The sequence below is a fragment of the Bubalus bubalis genome, chromosome 4 (genome assembly GCF_019923935.1).
Source record: "Bubalus bubalis isolate 160015118507 breed Murrah chromosome 4, NDDB_SH_1, whole genome shotgun sequence".
Classification (NCBI taxonomy): Eukaryota; Metazoa; Chordata; class Mammalia; order Artiodactyla; family Bovidae; genus Bubalus; species Bubalus bubalis.
This window is the reverse complement of record NC_059160.1, coordinates 97,336,403-97,362,269: the sequence shown is the minus strand read 5'-3', so window position 1 is coordinate 97,362,269 and position 25,867 is coordinate 97,336,403. Positions and strand designations below refer to the sequence as shown.

The 25,867-nt window shown below is 40.1% G+C and overlaps 1 protein-coding gene across 2 annotated transcripts in view; it reads right to left on the bottom strand.

Moving 5' to 3' along the window:
* Positions 1-23,942, bottom strand: part of EEA1 (early endosome antigen 1) — a 220,141-nt gene extending 196,199 nt beyond the window's left edge. Inside the window, exon 1 of one of the 2 annotated variants that reach the window (XM_044941831.1) lies at positions 23,843-23,942. The gene's annotated coding sequence lies outside the window, so the exon portion shown is untranslated. The remainder of the gene's footprint in view (positions 1-23,842) is intronic. The other variant, XM_044941832.1, reaches the window with a different exon arrangement.
* Positions 23,943-25,867: the final 1,925 nt, after the last annotated feature.

Below are 25,867 nucleotides of genomic sequence, written 5' to 3'. Positions count from 1 at the left end.
AAACCAAATATACCCTCAACTTGAGTCATTTATTTAATGTCCAGAACAACACTGTCTCACAGTAATCCAAGTCGCACGCCACTGTAGATGTTGTAGTAGACACATTTTGAAAAAAGAGAGACAGAAACAGATGAAATTAATTTAATAATACATTTCATTTAGCCCAATATATCAAAAATACTATTATTTCAGCCTGTAATTAATATAAAAAATTATCAGTGAGATATTTTACATTCTTATTTTCTTTATACTAAGTATTCAAAATCTGGCGTGTATTTTATAGTTAAGCCAAGTCTCAGTTCAGACTTTCTGCTGAAGAGGGTTGAGATATACCATTCCAAAATATGGGCTTCCCTGGTGGCTCAGTGGTAAAGGATTCGCCAGCAATGCAGGAGACGTGGGTTGGATCCCTGGGTCGGGAAGATCCCCTGGAGAAGGAAATGGCAAAACCACTCCAGTATTCTTGCCTGGGAAACCCATGGACAGAAAAGCCCGGCGGGCTACAGTCCATGGGGTCCCAAAAGAGTAGAACATGACTTAGCGATTGAACAATTGAACTCATTCCAAAATATGCCACTTCAGCACAAAAATGACTTGGAACTGAAGGCAACTAACTGAGAATCAACAGATGCAGGGTGACTTCTCTGCCCTCCCTTAATCTGCCTAAAAGCAGAGCACACTATCTTTCATGAAGGTGCTCTCCTCCCTGCACCAGGAAGAGAGGAGCAACTCTTATCACTGGGCACTTGGAGAAGAATTTGTACTAAGAGGCCTTACTAGATAACCCTTATCGTCCATTAGTTCCCCCAAAGATTTCCTAGTCATTTCCCCACGATTTATTTCCAATTGAAATCCAAACGTCCTTTCCTTTGTTTAAATTGTATATAAGCCCCCAAATCTAACCACTTCTTGGAATTTCACTTCCTTTTTGTGAACTTCTGTGCACATCAATAGTAGTAAAATTATGTACATTTTTTCTTGTTAATTTTTTCTATTAATTTATTTTGCAGGTCCCCAGTGACTGAACCTAAAAGGATAGAGGTAGTTTTTCCTTCTTCATGCTATATTTCAAGTGCTCAATAACCACATATGGCTAGTGGCTACAGTATTAGACAGGGCAGATCTAAGAGAATGATAGGTAGTATTGTTCTAATGTACACATCATTTCTTTTTTTTAATGAAAAATTTCAATTAATTTTTATTGGAGTACAGTTGCTTTACAATGTTGTATTAGTTTCTTACTGTATAGCAAAGTGAATCGGTCATGTGTATACATATATCAATTCTTTAATGTATGCATCAATTCTAATCTCTTTTTTTCTTATATAAAAAATTTTTTTGTCAGTACTTTTCATGATTGAAGAAATTCAATAAAAAGGGTATGATGCTGTTAAATATGACAGCAAATTTAGAAAACTCAGCAGTGGCTACAGTACTGAAAAAGTTTCCATTCCAATCCCAAAGAAGGGCAATGCCAAAGAATGTTCAAACTACCATACAATTGCACTCTTTTCACATGCTTGCAAAGTAATGCTGAAAATCCTTCAAGCCAGGCAACAGTACATGAACTGAGAACTTCCACACATACAAACTGAATTTAGAAAAGGCAAAGAAACCAGAGATCAAATTGCCAACATCTGTTGGATCATAGAGAAAGCAAGAGAATTCCAGAAAAACATCTACTTCTGCTTCGTTGACTATGCTAAAGCCTTTAACTGTGTGGATCACAACAAATTGGGGAAAATTTTTAAAGAGATGGGAATATCAGACCACCTTACCTGCCTCCTGAGAAACCTGTATGCAGGTCAAGAATCAACAGTTAGAATCAGGCATGGAACAACAAACTGGTTCAAAAACAGTATGACATTTTAACAACTGGTAGAATTAATAGCTTAACTGAGGGTATAATATCTCAGTTTTATATTCTTGAAGGTTCTAGAACAAGAAAAAAATATCAGACCTTTCTAAAATTCCTCCAAACTTTAGTCCTGAAAAAGCTTTTACTAATAGCTTTCCAAAATGGGGAAAAAAGCTACTCTCAATTAAAAAGTTAAATGTAATTTTAATAAATCACATATAAATTAAATCACAAAACTAAATCAAAGCAAGACTCAGATTTGAACCTCGCGGGATTTTCTAGAATGTAATCAGTGGTAGTCTCTAGCACTGGTTTTATGCTTGTTCCTGGGTAGGAAAACTCTTCAGAACCCAAATAAAATAACTACATGTTCTGAAGTTAATTAAAAGTATAAATCACTAGGTTATAAATAGTAGGGTATTCAATGGTTTTAATTATTTCAGATCTTTGAAACAACAAATGAATTTAATTAAAATGTAATTTGATTTATTAAAATCTAATTGAGGGCAAATGCTTTGGCCCTTCTATTATTTCTCCAAAAATTTTAAAGATTGTGCATTTCTCCCTTGGAATATTTTTTGACTTTGTTTAAAATTTATGCAAGTGTTCAATGTCTAAAATCTAAGGCTAGGATTAAGTGTAAATTCACTTTATCATTGTTACTTTGTTCTTCCCACCACAACATGTCAGGCATAAAAAATGAATTGCAGACCTTTCATCCTACTTTACTTCCACACCCTGATCTGCTGCAGTACTTGTCTGCTTCTCTAAAGACTCGGGCTGTGGCAGTTAAATGAAAATAATATTCCTTTCTCTTTAGCCTATTTTCACCCCCAAGGGTATTTTTTTTTTTCATTGTACACTTCCTGGCAAAGAAGAAGATGAAAATTCACCATTAATAGGCCTAGTTGGATTTATGGTGATACCGATTAAATATTTGATAAATGAATGACGATATGAGTCAGCATATGAATGAAGATGGCCATAACCCAGGATATGACAAATGACTGGAAAACTGGTGTTAGAATCAATGCCCAGTTCTGGGAAGGCTCAATGTCATCCACAGCTTTTGTCTGGTCTTCCAGGAGTAATCCATGATGACTATTGTGTGGAAGCTTGTACAAAAGTAAATCTGCAAAAAGATATGGAGGATTTTGGCTCTTAGCACTATTCCTCAAAGTGCCTGAAGGCCTGATAAGATTTTGTGCAACTCTGCACTCCTGACACCCTGTGTACTTAGTCACTCAGTTGTGTCCGATTCTTTGTGACCCCATGGGCTATAGCCCGCCAGGCTCCTCTGTCCGTGGGATTCTCCAGGCAAGAATACTGGAGTAGGTTGCCATTCCCTTCTCCAGGGGATCTTCCCAACCCAGGGATCTGAGCCGGGTCGCGTGCATTGTAGGTGGATTCTTTTCTGTCTGAGCCACCAGGGAAGACTTTCTTACATCCTACCACATCCCAAATGCAAACTCCAAGGGAAGCTGCTGTTCAGTTTAGCTGAACTAGTCACCTCAAATATTGGAACTGGCAAGAAAATAAGCATATTCTTTGAGTGTATTCCTCTGAAACTAAAAGTTGACCCCACTGCTCCCAGCATTTTTACTAATCTGGCTCTATCTCAGGGGTTTAAATTATACCCCACAGACCCCTACTCAGATCATGACTGAAATAATGACTGTGAACTTCCAGAAATAATGTGCTTTTCTTTTCTTTTTTTTCTTTTTCATTTTTCTGGAAGAGCTTCCAGTGGATTCTTGAAAAATTGAGATCCCCTGATCAAAGCAGACACTCCGTGACTGGGAAGGGAGGAACAACACTGTTACAATCAGTCAACAGATAAGAATCCACCGATGATTTATTAGAAACCATTATTAAAAAAAAAAAAAGAGAATCCACCGATGCCTGAGTGCCAAGGATCTTGTTCAGCTACCTTGCATCAAAAGAATAAACAGCCCTGGCCTGGTATGTTACACAGCAGCAATGGGGTGGCCTCAGTCCACCCTATGCTTAACTGTAAACACACTGGACTTTATTAATCAGTTTCAGCCACAGAAAAAAGATCTTGTTGGAGCAATGTAACAAGGGGTTGCATTTTGGGTATTCCATGCCACACCCATACAGAGATGGTATTTGAAGTTAACAGCATCATCTTTTGATACAAAGAGCAAAGGAGGAGCTTAAGCACAAGGTTAATTACCTTGTCATACCATGGAAAGCGCAGCAAGTGAGAGGGTTCATCTCCATGAATCAATCTCCAAGTTTACCTAGATTATTGAACCAAAAAACCATGGGGAAAAGATAGCAATTATATTCATTCCTTTGTTCCTAATATTTATCGAGGTCACAAACGAGTAATTTATTTCCCTGAGAAGTTTAATGTGTCTGTATTGGCCTGTGTTCTTTTGATTAAAGAGACAGAAAATAAGAACAAATTATTTTTTCAGTCAGCAAAATTAAGTTCAGTTGCACTTTAACTCATATAATTTAATTAATATGAAGAGCAACATGCTTTATTCTACATTATCTAATAAAAGAGAGTAAGGCTGAATTATAACAGTATATGATTTATTCCAGGAATGTAAGGACAGTTCAAAGGCAGAAATTACAGCAGTGTGATTCATGTTAATGGACCAAAGGACAAAAATCACAAGATTTTCTCTTATATATGCAGAAAATAAAGTGTAAGTCAATTTTGAACTTTTGAAAAGGCTGTTTAGAAATCAACGAATAGAGATAAGTTGATAAGGCTATATACTAAAACTTAACAGCAAGTTTAATATTTATTGAAGAAATATTAGAAACATTTCCTTTAAGGTTGAGAATAAAACTAGGGTGCCTTTTCTCACCCTTACTGTCCACAGGATATTGGAAGATCTGGCCACTAAAATAAATCAAGAGAAAGAAAGCAGCATAAATATGGGAAGGAAAAGAGAGTCAAAAGGCTCAGCTGTCATTATTTCAGGTGATATAAATATTCACACAAAACTCAAAAGAGATTCAATAGAAAAGCTGTTTAGAACTATTGGTATCTTAACCTAGGAATTACCCTAACAAATATGCACAAAATCTCTTGGAGAAATCTATAAAATTCTACTAAAATAGTATTTTTTTAACTTTAATTACATACAAAGCACCAGAGGATCTTGTTTAAAAAGCAGATTTTTATTTCGTAGTTATTGGGTAGAGCCTAAGAGTGAGCATTTCAAAATATCTCAGCTGAGGTTCATGCGGCTAGTCCAAGGACCACACTTTGAGTATCACAGTATGGAAGTAGTTAGAGAATAAATGGAAATATAAGACATGTTTAAGTGGAGAAACCTAACCATGATAAAAATTCTAATTTTCTCCAAACTAACCTATGATTTTAATGTAATTCCCACCAAAATCCCAAAAAAATTTGGGCACTGTGGTATTTGCTCAATTTGCATGAAAAAAATTAAAAGTTTTTTTCTCCAGAAAAAAGAACAAAATATATGTGGGAGCAAATTCCCCACCATGTATTAAGGCACATTTCAAAACCATGGTAATTAAAAAACACAGTCTATTAGTGGTATAGGAAGAGACAGTAAATAGGACAACAGAACATAGAGTCCAGGAACAGACCTCTGGATCTCGGTCCATGAAGGAGGTGGCACCAAAACTCAGGAGGGAAAAGATACATTGTCCTGGTAAATAGTATGTAGAAAAATGACTCACCAATGGCAGGATAAAAGCTATAAGTCTAATACACACACAGCCAAAGACCTGCAATGGACTGTGTTTCTGGATGAATTGATCTTGGGCTTCTTATTCAGAGACGAACACAGATAAGACCCTTTCCATCAGGATGGCTCCCCACATGAGTACATGGGATCTACCACTTCCCTCCTTCAATTACTTTCTCTTTGTCTTATAATTCATGGAAATTCCTTTGAGTTTCTCACAATGAACCAGTCCTTGGACATGGTCCCAGCATGTTGCATTGAATTTTTCCACCATTGTAAGTATTTTATTGTAAAATTGGTAAGAGACACATAACTGCTCCCAACCAAATGCAAATTCAACTACATTCAACTTCTTGATTACTGACTCAACTTTTTGATTACTGACTCCAACATATTAGCAGTTTTTTCCAGCTTTGGGTTGTCCACAAATCTGATGTTCGTATCTTCTCTGTTTTCATTCAGGTTCATAATAAAAATATTTGTATAGGTCAGTGTTATGGACAAAGGTCTCAGACAAATAATTGAGAGATTTTCCACAAAGCTGATATGGATCCATTAATTAATCAGCACTGGGTAAGGCCCTTCCTGATTCCATCCCTGTGTATATCTACTCTATAGCCGAAGCTATAGCGATTTCCATTTATGAGCTTGGCCTTCCCATATATCTAGGAACAATCCTACGAATTGGAAGGTCTTCAGACTTAAACTCTAGAACTCAGAGTTGGGTCATGTTTCCTCCTAGTACTGTATTGGCTCTTATCCAGGGTGTATCAGCTAGCCTTCTGCATGTGGCCTATTCCTAAATCACTGTCTTGATGAGCTGCTTTTTAACCCCTGTTATTCTATGACTACAGCATTTCCATTTTTAAAAAATAGTTAAACTTGGATTCTTTTTATCCATGTCCCCTAAGTCCCCATATAAGTTTTTTCCTCCTAAAACCCAACACAAAAATTGGAAGCCTGCAATCTGCCAATTTTTCTGTGATCTCAGCTCTAGCCTATCTAGGTTTCCAGTGACTACTTTTACCCTATTCCTAGTACACTGTCCATTTTTCAGTATGTTCCACCATTTGTATTAGACACTTGTCGGCCTCCTCTTGATGCCAAGCAAGGCCCTGTGAGGCTTCAGGCTTGGAGGCCCTTTGGTCCCCCATTTCTTGTGGGCAAAACTCCAGCCTCCATGATCTTCCCTGAGTTCTAAAAGGCAGATTTGAACAAATGTTAATCAAGGGAGGAGCGGCCATGAAACCATGTAAGGCAAGATTAAAGGGACCAGAGAGGCTGATCAAGATTAGGAGACCCAACCACATGAGACCCTGCATGCAGCCCAATCTTGTCAGCAACCCCACTGCTTTGAAACTTTGCAGAAGAAAGAAGAATTCAAGACTGTTACTGCCTTGATCCTTATCACATACCCCTGCCTGACTATATAAACTCCCCCTATTCACCAAGGAGGGGGACATAGTTCTCAGGTGCTAGCCTATTGTGTCCCCCTTTGCCTGGAAAAGAAATAGAGCCACTCTTTCTGCCTCCTGCTTAATTGTCTCCATATTTCTGTTTGGCATTGGTGAATAGAGAGCCAAGACTTTGGCATCACCTTCTGCTAAATTGCTTGTCTGTATGGTCATCTATTTGCTGTCATAGTACCCTTAAAATACCATGACCTGCCTACCAATCAGTTTGTCTTCCTTTAGTATTTTGAATTTCTTAAACATCTGCCCCTTTGTCCAACATTTTCCTATTGACCAAAATACGATAAGCAGTTTTATCTGATGTTTACTGAAATCAAGTATTAATTCAAATGTAATTTGCTACCTACTCATTTTCTAAATGGAACATCAAACTGGTTCAAAATTGAGACGAGAGTATGTCAAGGCTGTATATTGTCATCCTGCTTATTTAACTTATATGCAGAGTACATCATGTGAAATGCCAGGCTGGATGAAGTACAAGCTGGAATCAAGATTGCTGGGAGAAATATCAATACCTTCAGATACGCAAATGATACCACCCTAATGGCAGAAAGGGAAGAAGAACAAAGAGCCTCTTGCTGAAGACAAAAGAGAAGTCTGGCTTAAAACTCAACATTCAAAAAACGAAGATCATGGCATCTGGTCCCATCAGTTCATGGCAAATAGAACAGGAAAAAATGGAAACAGTAACAGGCTTAATTTTCTTGGGCTCCAAAATCACTGCGGATGCTGATGGCAGCCATGAAATTAAAAGACGATTGTTCATTGGAAGGAAAGTTGTGACAAAATTAGATAGCGTATTAAAAAGCAGCAAGATCACTTGGCTGACAAATGTCCATATAGTCAAAGCTATGGTATTTCCCGTAGTCATGTATGGATGTGAGAGTTGGGCCATAAAGAAGGCTGAGTGCTGAAGAATTGATGCTTTTGAACTGTGGTGCTGGAGAAGACTGTTGAGAGTCCCTTGGACAGCAAGGAGATCAAACCAGTCAATCCTAGAGGAAAGCATCCCTGAATATTCATTATAAAGACTGATGTTGAAGCTGAAGCTCCAATAACTTGTACCTGATACAAAGAGCCAACTCATTGGACTGATTGGCTCATTGGCAAACAGCCCACTGATGCTGGGAAAGATTGAAGGCAGGAGGAGAAGGGGGCAACAAAGAATGAGATGGTTGGATGGTATCACTGACTCACTGGACATGAATTTGAGAAAACTTTGGGAGATACTGAAGGACAGGAAAGCCTGGAGTGCTGCAGTCTGTGGGATTGCAAAGAGTCAGACACGACTGAGCAATTGAACAAAAATTTTATAAAAAAAAATAATTTTAGCTTGGCATACTTGGTCAAAGTTTGCCAAGAATGGTTTATCACTCATTTCTCTAAATGCTTGCATATGAAATACTGTTCCATTCTCTGGAATGACTTTTATCTGAATAGGGAGATTTGAATGTCCATCTCCTGCAAAGTTCTGCACAAAAAAGCCAGCAATTTATAGTCAGCAATGTAGAAACAATAAGGAAAACTTACTATCTCGCATAACAAGAAATCCTAGGGTAGGATTTCTAGAACCTGGCTCCCAGGTTCATTCATTTAGCAGCTCAGTGATACTATCAAAGAGCCAGAGTCTCTCCATATTTCTGCTCTGCCATTATCACTATTTGGCCTTGACCTTGGCTGGCTCCCTGTATGGATATAAGGGAGCTCCCACAGCTCTTGAGTATCATACCCAGCCAAAAAACAAGGACTGCTTTTCCTGGAAGTGTGCTTTTAGGACCAAGGAAATCTTTCCCAGAAGCTCTCTTTCACTGGTCTCTCATTACATTTTATTGCACAGAACCAGGTCACCTGCCCCTTTCAAACCAATCACTGGCAATCTGCGACTGACCAGAACTGAACCCTGGTTCAACCCAATTGAGCCAGAATTGAGACACATAGGCAAGGGATGGGCAACCTCTTCAAACTGGCTCTTTTCCAAATAGGAGATAGTGGGCAAAGGCTTTTGGCTAAGCCGCCACACTGTCTGCTCCATACAGAAGGAATTACTCCCTAATCTGGGGGGCAGGGATATTTGAAGACAGTTACTGAAGACCCATTAAAACAGCATGGATTTTTATCTGTTCAAAATAGTTTAAAGCGGGATTGTGTCCAAAACAAAGGGGTAGATTAAGTTATCTCTAAAATTCTCTGCCAACTGTTTAATGCTGTGATTCTGTGCTCATTGTTTCCACTGGGGAAACCGCTTGCAGTTCGGAATTGTGCGCATCAGCAATGTCTGTGCTGCCAGCAAAAGCGCACAGTTGCTGATCCGTGAGCATTTCCCCTAATAGCACATTTGTGGAAAACTGAGTCACAGGGATTCTAGGTACTGCAAATCCATTGTCTGAACAATTTTCTGAATGCCTTACATCTCAGATGCTGGCCGCTTCCCTATAAACAAACTATAATGAAACAATTGACATATAATATGGGGCTGGGCAAAGCAAAGCACATTGGGCTATTTTTTTGCTGCCAATGTTCCTTTTTATTTATTTTCAACTGAAACCAGGAATTGTGTTACATAAAGCAACAAATTAAATGTGGATGTTAGTGCTATGATGGAAGAAAACTTGACCTGACTCATTTAATCATGTGCAGTCCTTACTTTGCCACACAGTGAGCTATTCAAATAAAACTTCATGCATGTGATTTCCACCTGAGCAACCCACATCATCCTAGAGAAAACTAGAGGAGGGGAGGGAAAAACTGATGGAGAAGAAAGTAATTTTTGTGGCAGTCAAGGTATGATTATTTGTAGGTCCATAAATTATCAGCCAAGGTTCTCATTTCTCTGGCAGTAAGAATAGAGAAGAGTAGCTGAAGGCAAGCAATACTTCAGGGCTAGAGTCATGGGACTCAGCAACTGATTGGATTTGGGAAGAAAGAAGCGTTGAAGATAACGTACATTTCCTAACATTACCAAGAAATGATTGCATGATGGATACCTTGGTAAATGCATAATATAATTATTATGTTTCTTATTTCTCCCAATAGTTCTATTAAGTATTATTGTTATTTCCATTTTATAGCAAAAGAAACTGAGGCTGCTTGGGGTTAACTTAGTAAATGACTGAGATGGTATAAAATCTAGATCCCAATTCTTAATTCAGCACTACACTATGCCATTCTGGGTGGAGGGGAGAAAAGTAAGGAATTTCCATTTAGACATGTTCAGTTTTAAGTGTTGGCAGGACAGTTGATTGAAGATGTCCAGCAGGCTGTAAGAAATGTGAAACTAAGCTCAGGAAAAGATTTAGGATGGAGGATAGACTTGGCAGTCATTTGCTGGAGGTGCAAATTAAAGTCATGAGCTTGCCTTTGGAGACTCTCAGGTCTCCTAACTCAGTTTTGCTGTGGGAATATCCTTATGCACCTCAAACAACAGGAAGTGGAAGAAAGATTGGCTCATCACACTGGTCTGACTGGCCCACTGGCTGCCTGTGTGACTTTAGGCAAGTCACTTAACCATTGTGAATCTCTGTTAAGTGAAGAGTCTTCCAGCTCTGAAGTTCTGGACAAATGCAGGCCCAGACTAAGGGAGCTGCAGTGAGAGAGGAAAAAGAAGATGAATGTAAGAGTTAGGACAGAGACAATTGACCAGATGCCAAAACTTGAGAGAGAAGGAAAGATAGAAGATGAAGAAAACTTTTCTAGCCTAGAGTTTATGAGCATTGGCACCATTAACCAAGAAAGAGAAGGAGGTGATGTTGAAGAGTTTTGGAGAAATGATAGGGGCCTTGTTTCAAATATGAAGAATTTGCAGTGTTGTCCATATGCTATTTCTCTGGGCGTTGGTAGGTAAATTGCTGGACTAGAAATGTTTATTTATGTAGCACTGAGCATAGATTTAAAGGTAAGAGGGCAGAGCCAGGTGATTCATTAAATAACCTTTGAGATCTCTTCTGACTCTCTGCCTCCCTGACCGCAGTCTCCATAGCAACATGACTCGCTGCCCTAGTTGGATTACCTCATGTTGGATCAGCTGGTTTTCATGCTGCCTGACTAGGGGCAGGGCACCCTCAGTGTTTCTCGAATGAGGTGGTTCTGTGTAGCTCAGGTGTTTTCCCATATCCTAGTTCACTGCTTTTCTCTTCTTTTCTTTTAAGATTTCTTTTCTTTTTTTTTTTTTTTTGATGTGGATTATTTTAAAAGTCTTTATTGGATTTGTTACCATATTACTTCTGTTTTATGTTTTGGTTTTTTGGCCACGAGGCACGCGGGATCTTAGCTCACCAACCAGGGATCAAACCCACACCCCCTGCACTGGAAGGTGAAGTCTTAACCACTGGACAGCTAAGGAATCCCTCTACTCCATTCTAGTAAGTCCCAGTATTAGCTTTTCACATCCTCATCTTCCTTCCCCTAGGCACTTGCCCCTTCAGTGGGCAGCTCTTCACTATTTATCTTTTTTTTCCCATCATCTCCAGTTTCATTCATACCCTTTCTTAGGTCCCAGGAAAAGCTTGCATCCTAAATTTCCAACCAACAGTAATTCTACCCTTCAGTCTCTTGCATCCTAATCCTTATCTTCATCCTTATCATCATCATCAATAGCTAATTTGTCCCAGGCCTCGAATCAACTGTTTTGTATGCTCATTTGTTAGCTCATTTAATTGTTACAATCATCCTTTGGGGCAGGTGCTGTCCGTCGGCCGTATCACACAGGAAAGGAGCTGAGGTTTGGAGTGATTGCATTACTTACCTGTGTCCCACAGTGAAGTGGAGAGCAAGGAATGGAGCCCAGATTGGTGCCAAAGCCCAAGCTCTGCCCACCTCGTGTCACTGTTTTCTCTAGCCAAACTAATGGTTTATGCTTCTTACCTTTGACCAGTTTCATTCCATTTTTCTGAATTCTTTTTAGCATTTCATAAATAAATATGATAATTATTTAAGCAACTAATCCTAGGATTTAGTTTTATAAAAAGCCCTTTTAGTTGCATATTATCATTCTCACACCAACCAGACTCATACATCATATTCTCCTAAACGTGTAAATAACAGTAAACGATTAAGTGTTTCAAAGAAAAATAAAAGCAGTAAACATTGCAGAAATCCATGGAAGAGGGAGACTTCAAGGATGAATGAGATTTGGTAGATGGAAGACAGAAACCAGCTGCATCACTGACCATTATTCACCAAGCACCCCATGAGCTGTATGTTAAAGTTATTGCGATAAAGAGATAAACAAAGTACTGTCTTTCTCCAAATACTTGGTTTATGAGAACAGCCGATTTCACAGATAGTGAAATAGATAGCAATACAAAAAGGCACATGATACATACAGCAAGAGTTTTAGTAATCCAGAAAATGAAAGGAATTTATGCCAACAAGGGGGATAAGCCTAGGGACAGAGTGTGAGCCATCAGGCATGGAGCAAAGGGCGCACTCATTGTAACAAAAGCCTGCTCTAAGCCAGGCACTGATTACAATTGATATAAAGAGCTCAAAGTCACAGGAGGAAAGAGGAATGTGATTTGTGAGGGCAGGATATGAGAGGAGGTGTACCTCTGCCAGTCACAGGCATCAGAGAAGGCTTCCTGGTGGAGGAAAGTAGGAATGGGAATTCTCTGAGTCAGAAAAGGCAGGCAGGGTAGACAGGACACTTCTGAGCAAAAGCACAGATTAGAAGATGCTCTTGCAGTACAGGGAGAAAGAACAGAAACTGCAGGTCCTTAGTGTTGCTGTGAGGGTATGTGAGATGACATGGAAGATACAGGCAGAAGCTGGACTGGAGGGTCTTGACGGCTTCATGTTGGAAGCCTGGGATTAACATTGAACCGCTGAAATATAGTTAAGCATCCCTCGGGTTGAGAGGGCTGTAGGAACTTGCATCAAGCTGGAACTGGGTTTCAGTAAGTTTCATATGTCAAACAGAGAGTCTTTCCTCCACATGAATTTTCTGATTACTGTTATAGTTGAGAGAATAAATGGGCCACTAGACATTCCAAGAAAACAGCCCGGTTCAAAGTAGAGCTGCTGGAAACTTATCAACATTGAAGAGCAAAGGATGCTCTTTATGGATGACTCAGTATTTCAAAGGGCTGTGGATGTGGTGAGAGTTCTCTGAAGTCCGGTTTCAAAACCCAGTGTGTCCCCCCTCTAAGTCCCCTACTTATCGCTAATTCTGAACAGGTCCAGAGAACACTCTTCATGTTCCCTTCTTCTCACTCTATCACTAAGTTTTCTGTTCCCCTTGGGCCTGTTTCTTTTCCCCACTTTTTATGACCACTTGGTCCTAATGTGGACCACGCTGAATGCCATTATCATCCGTTGAGGGCCAGCTGTGTTCCAGGCATTGCTTTAGGCACTAAAGCATTAAAGCATGGTCTCGTTTACTCCTCACATCAACAGGAAAAGATGAGTGCCAGTTGACAGATGGTAAACCCAAGGCACAGGCAGGATCAATAACTCACCCCAATTCACACAACTAGTAATGGACAGCAGCAGGAATTGCAGACTTTTTTCAGGTTCAAATTCACACACACCCTTCTCCACTTTCAAGCTCTTGGCTGGAAACAGTTTCTCAATGCTGTTAGGACTAAAACCAAAATTCTTTGGCATGACTTACAAAGACTAGCACGGCATTTCCTCTCTCTCTCTCACCCTACAGACAAACCCAGACAGCTGGCTTTTAGGGCCCAAGGTCCTGACCACTTTAGTATACTATCTCCAGGCTTCCAAACAGCTAATTTAAGTTCCTTTATATACTGCAAGCTATAAATCATGCTCTGGCAGTTTCTAAGTTGACAGTCTTTCTCACCAAGGAGATGATCAACAAACAAAGAGCCTTTCAAAGTCTGGGCTGGGTTCCTCACATCCTCGGTGTTGTCTCACCCTCCTCAGCACCTTCCCTGATCTATGGCAGGAGGCTGCTTCCCTGGTTAGGGGCCCTCATTCTCCACTGGCAGAAAATCTATGGTCTTTCCTTCTGCTGAACTTGTCTTTTATCTCTAAGTGGCTCTGAGATTTCGTGTTGTCAAGTCTTTCTCAGTTACCTTCTCTGTGCACAGCCAGGCTGTCATCTCCAAATTTTTGCCCACTTCAAAAAGTTTAGAATTCTCTGCAAGGGCTTTACCCAGTAGTAGGAAAGAGAACTCTCAAGTTCATTAACTAGGACCCCTTGTGTACTATTGCCCAATATAATTATCTAAATTTTCTGTCTTTGTGACATGTATCATTACTTCTTACAAATGTTAACTGTGGTGAAGGTCAAAAGTTATTTAATGCCTTTAAATTTCATCCCAAGGTTTACTTTCCAGCTGAAAAATTCCATGATTCTAAGTCTGTATCAATTTCATGTCAGGCAGGATCAGAGGCTTGGTCAATATTATTTTTTCCACAGTGAAACTGTATAAGGCAGGAGATCTTACTTAAGCCAACAAATATGTATCCTTCACAATGGAAGAATAAATAAGAGTCTAATTTGTGAATTTGCTAAGAGTTCTTTCCTGCTAAAAATATTAACCCCTTCTACTCTTTAGTGAGAACTTAATATATATACATGAAAGTTTGGGAATTTTGGTGGCTTACAGTGATTTTCTACATATTTATTTCAAATCTTCAAACTTGATATCCTGTCTCCAAATGTTCTTGATCTTATATTTTTGTGTATCATTATCATTGAGATCTTTTTAAAAATTGTTCTTTTTTTATTTTAAAAATTTATTTATTTTAAGCCATACCATGCAGCATGTGGTATTAGTTCCCCAAGCAGGATCAAACCTGGAGCCCCTGCATTGGGAGTGTGAAGTCTTAGCCACTATAGATCACCAGGGAAGTCCCTGTATCATTGAGATCTTAATCTCCTTTTCTTACTGTCCTCAACCTCACCAATATTTTCGTATTTCCTAAATCATCTTTTTTTTTTACAAAGAAATATCCATAAGATATTTCAAGATTTGAAAGAAGTTGACACCAATAAAGAATTTGCTCTCTGTCTATTTGGATATAAGGAGCTAACCAAATTAAGACTTTTCCTCTACTTGCTGCTGCTGCTGCTGCTGCTAAGTCGCTTCAGTTGTGTCCAACTCTGTGCGACCCCAGAGACGGCAGCCCATCAGGCTCCCCCGTCCCTGGGATTCTCCAGGCAAGAACACTGGAGTGGGTTGCCATTTCCTTCTCCAATGCATGAAAGTGAAAAGTGAAAGTGAAGTCGCTCAGTCGTACCCGACTCTTAGGGACCCCATGGACTGCAGCCTACCAGGCTCCTCCATCCATGGGATTTTCCAGGCAAGAGATTTTCCTCTACTTACTTGTATTAAAAAGCAATTTGTAATTAAATTGTGATAACTGCAACATGCTATTTCTAAGTAGTCGTTGTTGTTTCTGAATATAAATAGTAAAGACTATAGTCCAAGTAAATTTTGGAACACCCAAGTAATCCAAAGGGGAAAGAATTTTCAAAGGAAAATAGAAGACACAATGTGGCATATTTCCACCTCCAGCTTGAGAGGGAACTGCTTACAAGTTACCTTTTCCAACTTTGTTTTTAATATAGGTTAGTGTAAAACTACCTGCTGTGGATGAAACATTCAACCTCTGCAAATGATCTCATTCAGAAACCACGAGTGTCATGGAAATTGTGTTTTCCTTCTACAGCTCATTGAAATGGAGATAGGATGGGATGGAGTAAAAGGATCTGCTTTCTAATGAGGCAAAATGTAATTCATTTGAACTGGGACACGGACAGAAAATCCAATCAGTGCCCCAGTTTTGACATCCTTACAAAGTCTTTGAGCGCCTGAGCAGAGCAAAAGTACACCCATACTCAAAATGTCCCAATAGGATACAAAATTCATGAGGAAATTATTTTCAATATTCATGGAATGGTCATATTGCTTAAATTATACAATGTAAAGTGAGAAAAATGACTAACCTCAGAAGCGCATTTCCTGTTTTTTTAACCAGCTTGATTTTGGGGGACAGGGTACAAACATAAGACACCACTGTGACCATTACAGAGAAACCTTCGCCATCTTCACTATTGTGCAGGATTCATGTGATGGCAAGAGCAGGACTATCCGAGCAAACACACACACACCACCAACAGATGGAAACAACCAAAATGAAACCTTTATCACAGAGGCTCAAGAGAGGGGGGACACAGATATACCTGTGGCTGATTCATGTTGATGTTTGGCACAAACCAACACAAGATTGTAAAGCAATTATTCTTCAATTTAAAAAATGAATTTTATTATAAAAAACCCTTTGTAACATTAATCCTTGAACAACATATATTCTAAAGCATTGTGAAATACTATGTAGCTATACTATATTTCAATTTCTACCATTTTAAGTCTTTTTAAGACTCGGTGTTTATAAAAATAACCTAGTAAAGAAGTGGCAGATGAAAGTGAAATTTTACACATTATATTATACGAAATAAACTTATGAAGTCAGCCAAATTTTCTGAATTCCTAATTTACATAGAATTCTTTTTCTTTCTATCTTTTTAGTCCTCTTGTATTTCATAATTGATAGCATTTTTAGGTTAGTGGTTCCCAGACGTAACTTTCTCAGGAGGATAAAACTTCCCAAAGCAATTGAGAGCTAACAGAGCTGCCAAACTGTCCATTTTGCCAAAAACAACAATCATAAAAAGCTACCATTTCCATTCTTTCAAAAAGGAAAGGAAATTTCAACACCAAAAATGTAGGAAATTCAAATTTCGGAACAAAAGAAAGCTCTTCCCAAAAAACACCATTTGTTAACCAGAGACTATTTTAAAAGGATGTACTTATAGTTTTATGAAAATACAGAAACATTTACAACATTAAAATTTATTTTATTGTGTTGTGTTTCCTTGGGATAAGTTTTCTTTTAATTTGGTAGCACTGTGTGTATTTGATACACTTGTATTTCATTTTGCCCACAAGGAAGAGTGAAACTTGTTTTGGTGTTTCATTTTCATCACTGCCACTATCCAAAATTCACATTGATATAAGCAAAAATGAAGTCATGCAAACTATTAAATACAGAATGGATAAACAACAAGAGGCTACTGTACAGCACAAGGAACTATATTCCATATCCTATGATAAGCCTTATGGAAAAAAAACATGAAAAAGGATGTGTATAGGTATAACTGAGTCACTTTGTTGTATAGCAGAAGTTAATACAACACTGCAAATCAACTATACTTCAACAAAATGAACTTTAAAAATAAAATCAGTCTTAAAATTGTTTCAATTGATTTGAAATAGTCCAGACAAACCAAGATGCTAAGGAACAACAGCTCACACATTTCTAAGCCCTGTCTTCCACCTAGCCCACAGTGGGCAGGTAGGAAGGCCAGATGAGTACCTGGGGCCACAGCAAATAAGGCTGGCCACAAGCATGCCCCAGTCACTGCTCTTCGCTCTTAGGACAGAACCGTTATGGCCCTCCCTACCTTACAGAGGGAAGCTGGTCATTTCTACAATAGGGGTTTTAAGAGGTTCTTGAGGGAGCAGGAGTAAGGATAAGTCAAGGAAATGACAGGTCCAAGGTGGGAGGAAGAGGTGAGAGAGGGTATTTTCAGAAGAGAGGGAAACAAATGCTTGGCAGTCACCAACAGGGAGCCAGGAGGATGCTTTTTCTGCTTCCCAGCCGTAAGATAGAAGGGAGAAAAGAAAGAAAGAACAAAAAACAATAAATGAAACAAAAAACTTGTTGGGAAGAGGCTGTAGGGGAAGAAATGTCCTCAGGAGACTTCTGGGTCTCTGTTAAGACAAACAGAGCAAAGGAATATTTTGAGAAAATGCTGCATTAGCCGATCACAGAGTGAGGGGCAGGAGGGTCAGCTGCAGAGTCCCAGAAATTTTGGAAGTGGGGAGAGCTTGGAGTCCAAATGTAGAGGAGAGCCCAAGAGACAGACAGGGACAGACTTCATGAAATCCTAAGGGACAGGCACGTGTTGGACTGGGCCTGGGAGTCAAGAGAAGCAGTTCTGCCCTTCTCTGAGGGCCATCCTCAGAGGAGAAGGACCTCCTGATGGCTCAGATGGTAAATAATTCACTGGCATGCAGAAGATCCAGGTTTGATCCCTGAGCCAGGAAAATCCCCTGAAGAAGGGAATGTCAACCCACTCCAGTATTCTTGCCTGGAAAATCCCATGGACAGAGAAGCCTGGTGTGCTATAATCCATAGAGTTGCATAGAATCAGACATGACTGAACGACTAACACTTCTCAGAAAAGAGGAAGGTAAGCAAATGTTCAGGCCACTGAACAAGATAATGAGATAACTGTGAAAACACTTTGTTTATAAAATTGCATCTTAAAATTTTGGGCATTATTAGATACATATAGTCAAGTGGCAAATGACATTGTACAAATCCAGTTAATATGTTTGATCCCCATGGTCTAGCTGCTGCTGCTGCTAAGTCACTTCAGTCGTGTCCGACTCTGTGCAACCCCATAGACGGCAGCCCACCAGGCTCCCCCGTCCCTGGGATTCTCCAGGCAAGAACACTGGAGTGGGTTGCCATTTCCTTCTCCAATGCATGAAAGTGAAAAGTGAAAGTCAAGTCGCTCAGTTGTGTCCGACTCTTCGCAACCCCATGGACGGCAGCCCACCACGCTCCTCCGTCCATGGGATTTTCCAGGCAAGAGTACTGGAGTGGGCTGCCATTGCCTTCTCTGCCATGGTCTAGAAGTTACTCATTTATGATTACATCTACATACCCACAACAATATCTTAGGATAGCCATTGGCCTAGATACAATGATTCTATCGTTAGTCATAAAAGATAAATATATGAACATACACGCACAAACACAAATACAACTTAGCCAAAAATGGTAAGATCAGTAGCTATAAAGTGAAATTACAGATGGTGTTTTCAGGCCTTAGTTGGTTCAATCCATCTTCTCACTGGTTCCTGCCTCTTTCTCCTTTGTTCCAATTCCATTTTTCATTGTGTTTTGACAGGTGAGGTTGTTCATGCAAAGAGATCCAACAAAAATATAGGAATGTCACCTTTGCCTCCTTATCTAGGACAGAACAACACTCCCTTTCCTCCTTGCAACAAAATAGGCAAAACACACACTCTCCCACTGCCCCTTGACTGAGCAGTTGGGGGAATGAAGGTGGCACCATTGTTTTGCTTGCAGGGAGGGAATTTGAAGGCAGTCAGTAGGTCACCTGCCCTCTCTGCTCAGGATCAGCCCTCCACCCAAACCCCTGTGTAGTTCAGTCTTAGAATACGTCAGATTTCAGTTTGCACAAACATGTCACAGCAAGAGGATAGCAATTGTATTTGCACCTGCTATTGGTTTAAGCAAAGGCTTTGTTTGATCCTTTAAAAAAAAAAGGTTTTATTATTACATTATAGTCAAAAGAATTTAGCCTTTAACCTGCAGTTTGCCTACTCTCAGTAATATAAACCTTTTTCTGAACAAGAGGGGAAGCCTGATGGAATTTTCTTTTTTTCCCCTGTGGGGTGAGGTCATTAACTCACAGCTCCTTTGGACTCTGATTTATACCATCTAAAACAATAAAAGGGCGTTTTGCAAACATGGGAGAGAGAAAGAGAATCTCCTGGCATAATAATGCAGAAAAATGTGCAATAAGTGATTAAAAATACTCATCTTGTAGATGCTCCACCGTAAGGCCACCAGGTAAGACATTTTCTCTTATGACCCTCCAGTGGGCAAGACAGAAGAAACTTGAGACCTCTCTCCACTGCCGAGCTCTACTGAGTGCATGAGAGCAAGGTCTGTCCCAAGGGACCACTGACAAGGAGAGGGCCAGCTGAGAACTCAGGGAGGTAGAGTAGAGACAAAGGCCCCTGTTACCCACTGAAAAGAAGGATTCTTATGGACTGATTTCCATCAGTGGAAAAAACCCAAGAATGGGTTTCCACAATCCTCTGACCCCTATGTACATGTCTGTTTAGTCATCAAATAGCAAGAATTTTCTTCCCCCAAGCAACGATCTCTATGTTAGTTTTCTATGCTGGATATCAAATTAACACAGATTTAGTGACTTAAAACAACACACATTTATTATCTTACAGTTCTTGTGGGTCTGGGGTCTGAACACAGCTAAGCTAGGTCCTGACTGCTTAGGTCGCATCAAGGGCTAAGGTTGAGTTTTCATCAGATGCTAAACTGGGGACAGATCTACTTCCAAATTCCCTCAGGCTGTTAAATTTATTTCCTTGTCACTATAGGATTCGTGGAAACCCGCTTCTTCAAAGTCAGCAAGAGAGAAAGAGAAAGGGACTTCAGTGTGAATCTACTGGGAAGATAAACTTACATAACCTAACAATCAGGGGAGTGCACTCCATCCTCTGCCACAGTCCATTGGTTAGAAGCAAGTCACAGATCCTACCTACACTCAAGGGGAAGGGATTACATGTGGGTGTGAACATTAGGAGACAGAGTTCATGGGGGCCACCATAAAGCTTCTCTGCTTCAGCCCATATCTCCCTAGCCCTAAAAATTTAAGGGTATGGCTGAGAAGTTATAGAAGCAAATATCTGTAGAACCATAAAATGAAGGAGGATATTTGTATTATATTTATACACATACTCACACACCCTAACCTAAAAATAAAGCTGGGAATTTTTCTTAATGGTTGATGGCATGAAAATTAGCAGTCATATAACCATGGGTTTGAAATCTCGGATCTATGGTGTAGTAGTTGCTTAACTTTACTAACCTTCAGTTCTCATCTTTAAAATGAGAGCAATGGTACCCACCTTTGGGATTATTGCACAAATTAAATTTGGTAGAGTAAAGAAAACACTCCCAATGGAGTACTCAATAATGGAGGTACTCAATAAATGGTCCTTGTCATATCCAGGTAGGAGCCTTGGGTACCTCACCCAGGGAGTTTTAAAATTTACTCTAAATACAGAGAACTTAATCCCCAAAGCAAAAGGTGGGGAGGACCCTTCTCAAGGGAGGGTTGGGCACCAGTTTGCCTCCATGCTTCCCACAGAGCCGTGGGTATCCTCTAATCTCCTGGTTGGCTCTGCCAGAGGTCTCCAGGCCACCTTCTCCAGCATCTTCATTAATGCAACTGGTAAACCTCTGCAATACTGGATTCAAGGTCTGTGCAGAACTCCAAACTTCTCACCTGGAATGCCTCAGGGAGGGCTCCACTTACCCCAGGTGCCTCCCCCCATGCTGTTCAAAATTGACCACAAATTTTCTCTCTGCTTGTCCTGCTTAGTCTTTAGAACCTGTTCCCAAGATGGATCCACTCATTTATTCACTCACTGAACAGTTATTCAACACTCAACACCTACTGCACACCAGGCACCAGGCTAGATTTGGAGAGAGAACAGTGATGCCTACAGAATCCTCCCCTTCAGCAGCCCATTGGCCAATGCAAAAGTGGACACAAGCCAGCGAAGTAAAACTGACACTTGACTTTGGACAGGAGCATGCCTGACACTTAACATGAATCCCTGTCTGTGAACAGGCCTATTGCTTTCTTCCACATCTCGGTTTTATTTTAAGACTCACAGCTCCTGCACACATCTCACACCATTTCTGCATTCCCAGCCTTCCCTACAGTTTTGTGTCTTGCTTGATAAAGCAATTATTGTGCTAGCTGGAGCACAATAATAACTGGTCCTTACCAGACCAGTTTCACAAACCACATTTTCCTTTCTTTACAGAGTGTGTGTGGTGGATTCATTCCTTCAACAGTGCTGGGTAAGGCCCAGCTGAATGTCCCACTTTCCATTTATCCCAAATTTCTGATGATTTTCTAAGAACCATCACTTTCACAGAGCTCATCTCTTTTCCTTTATTTGTACCACTGGCACCAACTGATATCCTTTTTAAACTTTGTTTTCCAGAAAGAGACTCGCACAGACTTAGGAAATGAATTTATGGTTGCCAGAGGGGAGGGAAAGTTAGGGACTTTAGGAAGGTCGTGTCCACATTGCTATATATAAAATGGATAAACAATAAGGACCTGTGATATAGCACATGGAACTCTGCTTAGAGTTATCTGCCAGCCTGGATGGGAAGAGGGTTTGGGAAGAACGGATACATGTACGTGTATGGCTGAGTCCCTTCGCTGTTCACCTGAAACTACCACAACCTTGTTAATTGACTATACTCCAATACAAAGTAAGGAGTTTGAAAAGAAGAAAAAGGAATTTGTTCTCACAGAGAAATGAAGTGCTCACTGTTTCAGAGGTGTCCATGCTGTTGTCACTGATACTCTCCCTGGACACACATGGGCTCCTGTACACCAGGCACCCCACAGCACAAAAGGCGCACGTGTGTGCCTTGTCAGTCATTTGAATCTCTGGGCCTCCCTGGTAGGTCAGCTGGTAAAGAATCCGCCTGCAATGCAGGAGACCCCAGTTCAATTCCTGGGTAGGGAAGATCCCCTGGAGAAGGGATAGGCTACCCACTCCAGTATTCTTGGGCTTCCCTGGTGGCTCAGATAATAAGAAATCTGCCTGCAATGTGGGAGACCTGGGTTCAATCCCTCACTGGGGAAGATCCCCTGGAGGAGGGCATGGCAACCCACTCCAGTATTCTTGCCTGGAGCATCCTCATGGACAGAGGAGCCTGGCGGGCTGCAGTCCACAGGGTCGCAAAGAGTCGAATACGACTGAGCAACTAAGCACAGCACAGCACTAATACTACTACTACAAATAAGAAAAGGTGAAAATATATTGAAAGAATATAGTGTGCTAAGCATTTTTATGTATTACATTATTTAATCTTTACAACCATCTTTTGAGATCAGGAGTAATACCCACACTTAAGAGATCAGGAGACTGAGGTTTAGAGATTTTATCTGCTCAAGGCTGTACTGCTAGTAAGTATAGTGTAATATTCAATTCCCAGTACCCTAACACCGTGCTGTCATCCAAATGTGAACAGGGGTGTGTGAGCCTGAGAACAATGCTAACCTACTAAATACTTTGTCTAAGCTCAGCCCTGGCTCCAAACCCAAGGGGACAAGACAAGACTAGCAGCCACAAAGTTCAATGGTTAGCCAGTCACCTGTACTTTAGGGGAATCCTTCATAGCCCAGCTCCAGACACAGGCAAAGCAAAGACAGCAGTAGGCTTCTGTGCATGGAGCTAATGTGGCAAAGTCAAGAACAAAAGAGAGAGAAAAAAATGGCCTAGCAGGAAGGACTAAGGAACAGAGACAATGCTCAGTTAATTCTTTGGATTGAGAAATAAACGCTTTTCTTCTATCAGACTCACACAGAACAGACTTGCGGTTTCCATGGATGGGGGAGGGGGAGAGGAAGGACCGAAGTTGGGGTTAGTAGATGCAAACAGGTAAGATAGCTAAACAACAACTATAGCATAGCAAACGCTATTCAATATCCTTTGATAAACCATAATGGAAAAGAATATGAAAAAGAAGGTGTATATATATACACACACATATGTATAACTGAATCACTTTACTGTACAGCAGAAATGAACACAACACTGTAAACCAACTATACCTCAATAAAATAACGTTTTTAAAATGCCTGTCTTTTGAGTAAAACTTGTAATTCCGTGAGTCTGGGGTCCCTGACAATGACAGGGACTGATGGCTGTGAAAGGCACCAATCAAAGACACAGCAGACTTGTGTTTACTCTGGGAAGGACTGCTGACCCTGCACAGGCCTTTGAAGCCGCCCTTGCTCACACAGATCATAATGCACTATGAAGTAACGTCTTCAAAGAAAAGGGGGGAAATTGAAGCATACACTTCTCAGCCAGTTATTTCACTAAGGCACTTCAAAGAAACATTTCCTTTGATCATTCTGACTTCTCATTAATAATAAATGTGAAGATATTACTCACAGAAATTGCTCAGAGACTTTGGGCTGATGGAGACTTCAATTTGACCAGTCATCAGCACAATGAGGAGGATACAGTGGGAAATTGACCGTGGGCTCCTAAAGCGTCCACCCGGAAGTGACGTATCAACCCCTACTCACATTTCATTGGCCAGAGAAAGTCACATGGCCGACCTAACTTCCAGGGAACTACAGCCTGGCCAAATGCCGGTAAGGGAAGATGGGGTATTGACAACACCTGATAAAAAGCACTAATGACCAACACAAGGGCCAAGGGAAAAGTGGGAATTTTTAGGAGTCATGAAGGAGTATGTTCAAGAGGATAAGGCACTTAGGAACTTCGCTATATTTCCACAGTAATCTCTCAGATAGAATATCCCAATAAAGACTTTCAACATGAACATCACAATTGTTTGAACAAATAGGTGTCCTGATCTGACAACATCATCAAGGAAAATTATAGGTAAGTCCCCTATGTATGAACCTTCAAGTTTCGAACGTTTAAAGATGTGAATGTGTGTGCCAGCCCCTGTACATCAGCTGTTGTACTGTACTTTTCAAGATTAAAAGTTTTCTTTATTTTTTGTGTTTGCTTTTTATGTTCATATTATTTGTGTGAAAAGTATTATAAGCCTATTATAGTTCAGTACTATATAGTTGATTGTGTTAGTTGGGTACCTAGGCTAACTTTGTTGGATTTATGAACAAACTGAAATTATGAAGAAAATGGACTTACAAATGCACTCTTAGAACCAAACTCATTCATATGTAGGGGATTTGTTGTAATACCAAAAAATTGTGCAATTTATATAACTAGGACAAGAGCAATTTTCTCAGTGTAGGAGGAGGAAAAAACTATTCATCTACTCTCTGTCTGGATTATTGGTGAGAATGCTAGGAAAACTCACTGTAGGACTCTGAAAAAGTAAACCACCAAAACTCAGATGGCACCATCAACCTTTTCTCCCTTGAGCTTGCCTATTGTCTTGCTATTTATCCAAGCAATTTCCAAAGCATTTTACTGTATAATCTTATCTATATCTTTAAATAACTTGACAATGATGATTTATGTTTATTCACTTATTACTTCATTCAACAAACATTTATTGTGAAGGTGTATGACATGCAGTATACCTCCCTAGACACAAGGGATACAAAGACACGGTTCTTACACTTAGGATAGTCATTATATAAAATAAGAAAGACCAAGGGATAGAACATTGTAGAATATTGTGAATCCAGTTACGGATTTATGTACAGTGTATGACTGGAGAACTGTTGGACTAATATTAAGACTGTCATCTGCCTTGGAAGCAGATGAGCCTGTATGAGTGACCCAATACACAGGGCCATGTCTTAGAGTTGTGCAAGGTGTATATTGCACAGCTCAGTGTTCACCATCCCCTTGTGGGCTTCTTACATTTGTGTGGATGCCAGTTAGATGTCTTGAACAGAGATGCCTCTGTTTCCTCCAAAATCATCACGGGGACTAACGGCAGGACTGCCAGCTTCTAACCAACATTTAGTACTCTGAAATATTTTCATTATATTCTATTGTATTTCATCCTAATTTTTATTAACATTGATGTAATGGTGATTGCAGCCATGAAATTAAAAGACACTCCTTGGAAGGAAAGTTATGACCAACCTAGATAGCATATTAAAAAGCAGAGATATTACATTGCCAACAAAGGTCAGTCTAGTCAAGGCTATGGTTTTTCCTGTGGTCATGTATGGAAGTGAGAGTTGGACTGTGAAGAAAGCTGTGTGCTGAAGAATTGATGCTTTTGAACTGTGGTGTTGGAGAAGACTCTTGAGAGTCCCTTGGACTGCAAGGAGGTCCAACCAATCCATTCTGAAGATCAGCCCTGGGATTTCTTTGGAAGGACTGATGCTAAAGCTGAAACTCCAATACTTTGGCCACCTCATGTGAAGAGTTGACTCATTGGAAAAGACTCTGATGCTGGGAGGGATTTGGGGCAGGAGGAGAAGGGGACAACAGAGGATAAGATGGCTGGATAGCATCACT